This window comes from Rutidosis leptorrhynchoides, chromosome 4, assembly GCF_046630445.1.
Source record: "Rutidosis leptorrhynchoides isolate AG116_Rl617_1_P2 chromosome 4, CSIRO_AGI_Rlap_v1, whole genome shotgun sequence".
NCBI classification, from domain to species: domain Eukaryota; kingdom Viridiplantae; phylum Streptophyta; class Magnoliopsida; order Asterales; family Asteraceae; genus Rutidosis; species Rutidosis leptorrhynchoides.
The window spans coordinates 471,513,827-471,522,977 of record NC_092336.1 but is presented as its reverse complement, the minus strand read 5'-3'; the positions used below and the strand labels follow the sequence as shown (position 1 = coordinate 471,522,977).

General features: G+C 33.5%; 1 non-coding gene across 1 annotated transcript; it reads left to right on the top strand.

Annotated features, from left to right (window-relative positions):
- Positions 1–1,677: 1,677 nt before the first annotated feature.
- LOC139846247 (small nucleolar RNA R71) lies at positions 1,678–1,784 on the top strand. The gene has a single exon (XR_011758975.1). It is a non-coding gene; the product is annotated as a small nucleolar RNA R71 (small nucleolar RNA).
- The last annotated feature ends 7,367 nt before the right edge of the window (positions 1,785–9,151 follow it).

Sequence of the window (9,151 nt, the reverse complement as noted above, 5' to 3'; positions counted from 1 at the left end):
ATTTCGTATCAACAACGGGGTTCTTTGTTATCAGGTCATCATTAGGTGTTACTTCATCTTCCCCACACTTAGGTGTTTTATTATTGTTAAGCACTACCGTTGGAGTTGGTAAAACAACATGATTCTTACCAATCGTATTTGTTGGTTCAACGGTTTTAGTTGGTGGAGATTTAGTCTTTCGACAAACAAAGGTGATCGATTTTTCATCATTACTAAGTGTCATTCTACCCTCTCTTACATCAAATAACGTCCCGGTAGACGCTAAGAATGGTCGACCTAAAATTAGAGGAATGTTTGGGGTCCTCTTCTATGTCAATGACAATAAATTCGACTAGAAAGGTTAAATTACCTACTTGAACGGGTAGGTTGTCAGCAATTCCAACTGGGTGCCTAATGGTTTGATCAAAGAGTCGAACACTCATCTCTGTTGGACTTAACTCACCTACTCCTAATCTCTTATATAATGAAAGAGGCATAACACTCACACTCGCACCTAAATCTGCTAGTGCATCATACATGACACAAATACTAAGTAAACAAGGAACAATAAATTCACCCGGATCACCCAACCTGGGTGGAGGTTTCGGTGGAACTGTCTTCACCGGGTTTACTTCTATGGTTTTTATTTCTTGCACTTTCTTATTCTTCTTCTTCTTCTTTCCAGAGGTATCACAAACTTTATTACCTATTACTTGCTCATACTCAACTCCTTTTCTTGGAAACGGGATGGGTGGTCTGTATGGCGCCACCACTGGCTTTACATACTCTGGTGGTGGTGGTGATGTGACTTCTTCATTGTTACTCATATTTAAAACCTTCCCATCTTCTGATGCTGGTTTTTCAGAATTTGTTGATACCATATTAACATTCTCATTTCGAGGATTTACTTCAGTATTACTCGGTAGCTTTCCTTGTTCCCTCTCACTCATCATGCTAGCAAGAGTACCTACGTGTTTTTCTAGATTCAAAATGGAAGCTTGTTGAGTTCTTAGTGACTGATCAAACCTCTCATTTGTTTGGGTTTGAGATGTAATAAATTATTTTTGAGATTCCATTAACCTTGCCATCATTTCTTCTAGATTTGGCTTTTTCTCTTCGGTTTGTTGTGGTGGTTTATACAAGCTAGGTCTTTGTTGATTGAAAGTGTTGTTTTGAGTTGGTTAGTTATTCAGACCTTGTTGGTTATACGAGTTATTGTTGGGTCCATTTGGATTGTAAAGAATGTTTTGATTTCGATTAAAGTTTGGCCTTGGCGGTTGATAATTATTTTGATAATTATTTCCCGGCCTTTGGTTCATGTAGGAAACATTCTCTCGTTGTTCCATCGTTTGTTCAATGTGACACTCTTTCGTTAAGTGTGGTCCACCGCATTGCTCACAACTGATTCGTATTGCGTGAATATCTTTATTCATCTTTTCCATTCGTCTTTCGAAAGCATCTATTTTTGCGAAAACAGAATCTAAGTCATGGCTAGAATCAGCTCTAGCCGCTTTAGATGAAAGAAAAATATCTTTTTCCTGGTGCCACTCATGCGAATGGGATGCTGTGTTATCAATAATTTTGGGAGCTTCAGTTGCGGTTTTCTTCATAATGGAACAACCAGCTGCTATGTCGATGTCTTTTCATGTAGCAACATCGCATCCTTGGTAGAATATTTGCACTATTTGATAAGTGTCTAAACCGTGTTGAGGACATCCTCTCAACAACTTTCTAAATCTTGTCCACGCCTCATATAATGTTTCATTTGGCTTTTGCGCGAACGTAACAATTTCTCCTTGAAGTCTCACGACTTTGGATGCCGGAAAGAATCTTTTAAGAAATTTTTCAACTAAAACATCCCATGTGTCAATCGCTCCTTCAGGTAACGATTCTAACCAATCTTTGACAACGAAGTTAATCACAATTTCAACACCACAGCTAACTAAGTGTGAGGAGAATCAAGTCTTTTAAGGATAATATGTATTTCTGTTAGAGTTAGATTTTCTGTTTTCGTGTAGTTCTCGAAAATGGAACCCGAATGGTCTTTCCCTAGCAGACCCTAAAGAACTAGTCTTCTCCCCCCATTCTGAATTTTTATTTTTTTTAGGTTTTTACAAAATGAAGACTTCCTGTGAATTAAACCATGGTCTAATGCTACACGCTTTGATTACTAAACGTAATAATGACACCCTTCCAAGTGAAATAGTATCAGTAATCAGAGAAAAATTGGACGGAGTAAGAAAAGAATCCAGATACGAAGATAATAAGTTACAATTTGGTAAAAGAAAATCAAAATCTGCAGTAAAAAGGAGAGCACGACACCTTGAAAGATGTCACAAATGCGGAAAATGGTCACACGAAGGTAAATGTTCAAATAATCAAACCTATTCAAATACCGAATTTGTTACTCTATGCAGAGATGGACCGTTCATATGTTTAGAAGAAAAAACGTTAAATGCTCGAGGTTACGCCTATGTAGCCATGGAAAATCAATTAGTCCGACTATCTTATGAGTGGGCTAGAGCATATCACTAAGAAAACTATCTCACAGGTAAGTCTGTACAGTTTTTATTTTTATTTTTATTTTTAACCTTTTGATAATAAATGATAATTTGTTCGCTATAAAGTATTAAATTGGTATTCGATAAAATTAGGTCTTGCGACCGAAATTATTGATATCATACAAAAATTTATTACATCACTGCGAAATTTACCGTTTATTCTTAAGGTATAAATATCTTTAATCAATCAACCCAAAATATTTCAAAAATTCGTCATGAGTTAAATTAGGTCGTTGAACCGAAATTACTTTACCGAAAAGAGGGGCGCATATTTTTGATAATATTTGATTGATTAAAGTGGGATAAAAGACCAAAAAGATTTTTAATTTTATTTTTACCATATTTTTAAAATTAATATATTAATATTAAAATAATATTGTAAACTTGTTAAAATTAATATATATTTAAAATAGTAAATATTTGGAAAATTAATATTTTTAATATAAGTTTGTATGTATAAAAACAAAAATATAATTTAAGTTTGGTGTGAATTTTTAAAATATGAATTTTTTAATTTTATGCATTTTGAATTTAAGTTTGGTGTGAATTTAAAAACAAAAAAAATTTACTTTATTTCGTTAAGTTAAAAATTTGATTTTTAAAATTCTTCGTGAGTTGAAGACTAGGTCGTTGAACCGAAATTGCTTTACCCGAGGGAGGGACGAGAACTTTTATTATCATTATTTTTAATCTTATTGAATTAAAGTATGCCAAAAACATTAAAAAAAAGCAAAAATCTTTGCTTTTAAAACCGCGCTTTAAATTGACAAATTTTAAATTTTTGTCGAGGGACGGACTAGGACAACGATCCGAAACGCCCTCGCTCCTAAAATGAAACAAATTTTTAAAATTTTATTAATTTATGTTTTAGAAATTATAACCTTTAAAAAAAAAACGCCAATATGTTTGGAAACTTTGGTAAAATTTAATCATTTTTCTACGCTAATCACCCTCAATAATTTAAATTGTTACTGATTTATTGCAAATGAGGGCATTGCAAGATCTTAAGTGTGGGAAGGGGTTAAATTCTTTCGGATTTTTAAAATTTTTAACTTATACACTTGGTTACCATTAAAAATACTAGTAACGCAGTAGTTGTATTAGAATCTAGTGCTCTTTGATAATAAAGAACAGCCCTAGTCTTATATACTGACTACCCAATTCTAGTAAAAATTTTTAAAATTTTCAATTAAATGAACTCAAAATCATGTTTATATATATCTATGAACAATAAAACTAGGTTGTGATACCCCGTACAAAACCATCGTGTACGAATCATCAATAACAGGATCATTACAAGGTTAAGTACTATATGCTGTAATAAAAGAAGTTGCATTCACGATAAAAAGGTAACGTCTTAACCGACATCAAATGTTTTACACCAACAGTATGCTCCTACGAATAGCAAGCATGAATAAATGTATGTGACCCTTAGGTCGTTACAAAACATAGTTTCAAATGTATTAAAGTTTGAATGCAAGTTAAACAGTTCATGCGGTGATAACACTAGAGCAGCGGGTGTCTACGGCAAGACTAGTACGACAGCGGAAGCAAATAACCTTAAGCACCTAAGAAAAACATGCTTAAAAATGTCAACACAAAGGTTGGTGAGCTATAGTTTAAGTATAACATTAAGTAAGGTAGGCCACGAGATTTCAGTGCTACAAAGAGCGTTTCAAAACAGTAATCCAAATCAGTATGTTTAAGTATATGCTTAACCGTGGGCACTCGGTAACTAACTTAACGTTTAATAATATATCACCCCCTGAAAGTACACTTGGCAAGTGCGTATGTTTATGAAGTATTAAACACTCGTTGACTGCTAGCGCGACTAGCTCGAGTGGGGATGTCAAACCCTATGGATCCATATCTAAGATTCGCGTTCACCGGTTCAAAAACTAATGACTACACGTTACCGAGCTAAAAGGAATGTTTATGCCATTGTATAACCCACACATATATAAAGTTTAAGTACTCGTGCCTAATATGTAAAACTTAAAATCTGCATGTATTCTCAATTCCCAAAATAAGTTAAAGTAAAAAGGGAATGCTATAACTCACAATGATAAAGTAGCGGTAAAAGTTGAGTCGGGAAAAGTGTGCAAGTAATCGGTCCGAAAGGTCCAACGAATCCTCAACCTAATTAAAATAGTACTAAGTCAGTAAATCATCCGAATAGGTTTAAAAGTATGTAAATAAGGTCTTAAGGGTCATCATCATTCATCATCAAACAAAAGGCGTAAAGTAAGTTTCGTTTATGAAAGTAGTTTAAAACAAAGGCTGACTTCAGTCAGTCACCACGGCCTCTACTGAAATGTCCCGTTCTTATTGATTAAAAACGTTCCATATTAATTGATTTCGTTGCGAGGTTTTGACCTCTATATGAGACGTTTTTCAAAGACTGCATTCATTTTAAAACAAACCATAACCTTTATTTCATCAATAAAGGTTTAAAAAGCTTTACGTAGATTATCAAATAATGATAATCTAAAATATCCTGTTTACACACGACCATTACATAATGGTTTACAATACAAATATGTTACAACAAAATAAGTTTCTTGAATGCAGTTTTTACACAATATCATACAAGCATGGACTCCAAATCTCGTCCTTATTTAAGTATGCGACAGCGGAAGCTCTTAATAATCACCTGAGAATAAACATGCTTAAAACGTCAACAAAAATGTTGGTGAGTTATAGGTTTAACCTATATATATCAAATCATAATAATAGACCACAAGATTTCATATTTCAATACACATCCCATACATAGAGATAAAAATCATTCATATGGTGAACACCTGGTAACCGACATTAACAAGATGCATATATAAGAATATCCCCATCATTCCGGGACACCCTTCGGATATGATATAAATTTCGAAGTACTAAAGCATCCGGTTCTTTGGATGGGGTTTGTTAGGCCCAATAGATCTATCTTTAGGATTCGCGTCAATTAGGGTGTCTGTTCCCTAATTCTTAGATTACCAGACTTAATAAAAAGGGGCATATTCGATTTCGATAATTCAACCATAGAATGTAGTTTCACGTACTTGTGTCTACTTTGTAAATCATTTATAAAACCTGCATGTATTCTCATCCCAAAAATATTAGATTTTAAAAGTGGGACTATAACTCACTTTCACAGATTTTTACTTCGTCGGGAAGTAAGACTTGACCACCGGTTGATTCACGAACCTATAACAATATATACATATATATCAAAGTATGTTTAAAATATATTTACAACACTTTTAATATATTTTGATGTTTTAAGTTTATTAAGTCAGCTGTCCTCGTTAGTAACCTACAACTAGTTGTCCACAGTTAGATGTACAGAAATAAATCGATAAATATTATCTTGAATAAATCCACGACCCAGTGTATACGTATCTCAGTATTGATCACAACTCAAACTATATATATTTTGGAATCAACCTCAACCCTGTATAGCTAACTCCAACATTCACATATAGAGTGTCTATGGTTGTTCCGAAATATATATAGATGTGTCGACATGATAGGTCGAAACATTGTATACGTGTCTATGGTATCTCAAGATTACATAATATACAATACAAGTTGATTAAGTTATGGTTGGAATAGATTTGTTACCAATTTTCACGTAGCTAAAATGAGAAAAATTATCCAATCTTGTTTTACCCATAACTTCTTCATTTTAAATCCGTTTTGAGTGAATCAAATTGCTATGGTTTCATATTGAACTCTATTTTATGAATCTAAACAGAAAAGTATAGGTTTATAGTCGGAGAAATAAGTTACAAGTCGTTTTTGTAAAGGTAGTCATTTCAGTCGAAAGAACGACGTCTAGATGACCATTTTAGAAAACATACTTCCACTTTGAGTTTAACCATAATTTTTGGATATAGTTTCATGTCCATAATAAAAATCATTTTCTCATAATAACAACTTTTAAATCAAAGTTTATCATAGTTTTTAATTAACTAACCCAAAACAGCCCGCGGTGTTACTACGACGGCGTAAATCCGGTTTTACGGTGTTTTTCGTGTTTTCAGGTTTTAAATCATTAAGTTAGCATATCATATAGATATAGAACATGTGTTTAGTTGATTTTAAAAGTCAAGTTAGAAGGATTAACTTTTGTTTGCGAACAAGTTTAGAATTAACTAAACTATGTTCTAGTGATTACAAGTTTAAACCTTCGAATAAGATAGCTTTATATGTATGAATCGAATGATGTTATGAACATCATTACTACCTTAAGTTCCTTGGATAAACCTACTGGAAAAGAGAAAAATGGATCTAGCTTCAACGGATCCTTGGATGGCTCGAAGTTCTTGAAGCAGAATCATGACACGAAAACAAGTTCAAGTAAGATCATCACTTGAAATAAGATTGTTATAGTTATAGAAATTGAACCAAAGTTTGAATATGATTATTACCTTGTATTAGAATGATAACCTACTATAAGAAACAAAGATTTCTTGAGGTTGGATGATCACCTTACAAGATTGGAAGTGAGCTAGCAAACTTGAAAGTATTCTTGATTTTATGAAACTAGAACTTTTGGAATTTATGAAGAACACTTAGAACTTGAAGATAGAACTTGAGAGAGATCAATTAGATGAAGAAAATTGAAGAATGAAAGTGTTTGTAGGTGTTTTTGGTCGTTGGTGTATGGATTAGATATAAAGGATATGTAATTTTGTTTTCATGTAAATAAGTCATGAATGATTACTCATATTTTTGTAATTTTATGAGATATTTCATGCTAGTTGCCAAATGATGGTTCCCACATGTGTTAGGTGACTCACATGGGCTTCTAAGAGCTGATCATTGGAGTGTATATACCAATAGTACATACATCTAAAAGCTGTGTATTGTACGAGTACGAATACGGGTGCATACGAGTAGAATTGTTGATGAAACTGAACGAGGATGTAATTGTAAGCATTTTTGTTAAGTAGAAGTATTTTGATAAGTGTCTTGAAGTCTTTCAAAAGTGTATGAATACATATTAAAACACTACATGTATATACATTTTAACTGAGTCGTTAAGTCATCGTTAGTCATTACATGTAAATGTTGTTTTGAAACCTTTAGGTTAACGATCTTGTTAAATGTTGTTAACCCAATGTTTATAATATCAAAAGAGATTTTAAATTATTATATTATCATGATATTATGATGTACAAATATCTCTTAATATGATATATATACATTAAATGTCGTTACAACGATAATCGTTACATATATGTCTCGTTTCAAAATCATTAAGTTAGTAGTCTTGTTTTTACATATGTAGTTCATTGTTAATATACTTAATGATATGTTTACTTATCATAATATCATGTTAACTATATATATAACCATATATATGTCATCATATAGTTTTTACAAGTTTTAACGTTCGTGAATCACTGGTCAACTTGGGTAGTCAATTGTCTATATGAAACCTATTTCAATTAATCAAGTCTTAACAAGTTTGATTGCTTAATATGTTGGAAACATTTAATCATGTAAATATCAATCTCAATTAATATATATAAACATGGAAAAGTTCGGGTCACTACAGTACCTACCCGTTAAATAAATTTCGTCCCGAAATTTTAAGCTGTTGAAGGTGTTGACGAATCTTCTGGAAAGAGATGCGGGTATTTCTTCTTCATCTGATCTTCACGCTCCCAGGTGAACTCGGGTCCTCTACGAGCATTCCATCGAACCTTAACAATTGGTATCTTGTTTTGCTTAAGTCTTTTAACCTCACGATCCATTATTTCGACGGGTTCTTCGATGAATTGAAGTTTTTCGTTGATTTGGATTTCATCTAACGGAATAGTGAGATCTTCTTTAGCAAAACATTTCTTCAAATTCGAGACGTGGAAAGTGTTATGTACAGCCGCGAGTTGTTGAGGTAACTCAAGTCGGTAAGTTACTGGTCCGACACGATCAATAATCTTGAATGGTCCAATATACCTTGGATTTAATTTCCCTCGTTTACCAAATCGAACAACGCCTTTCCAAGGTGCAACTTTAAGCATGACCATCTCTCCAATTTCAAATTCTATATCTTTTCTTTTAATGTCAGCGTAGCTCTTTTGTCGACTTTGGGCAGTTTTCAACCGTTGTTGAATTTGGATGATCTTCTCGGTAATTTCTTGTATAATCTCCGGACCCGTAATCTGTCTATCCCCCACTTCACTCCAACAAATCGGAGACCTGCACTTTCTACCATAAAGTGCTTCAAACGGCGCCATCTCAATGCTTGAATGGTAGCTGTTGTTGTAGGAAAATTCTGCTAACGGTAGATGTCAATCCCAACTGTTTCCGAAATCAATAACACATGCTCGTAGCATGTCTTCAAGCGTTTGTATCATCCTTTCGCTCTGCCCATCGGTTTGTGGATGATAGGCAGTACTCATGTCTAGACGAGTTCCTAATGCTTGCTGTAATGTCTGCCAGAATCTTGAAATAAATCTGCCATCCCTATCAGAGATAATAGAGATTGGTATTCCATGTCTGGAGACGACTTCCTTCAAATACAGTCGTGCTAACTTCTCCATCTTGTCATCTTCTCTTATTGACTGGAAGTGTGCTGATTTGGTGAGACGATCAACTATTACCCA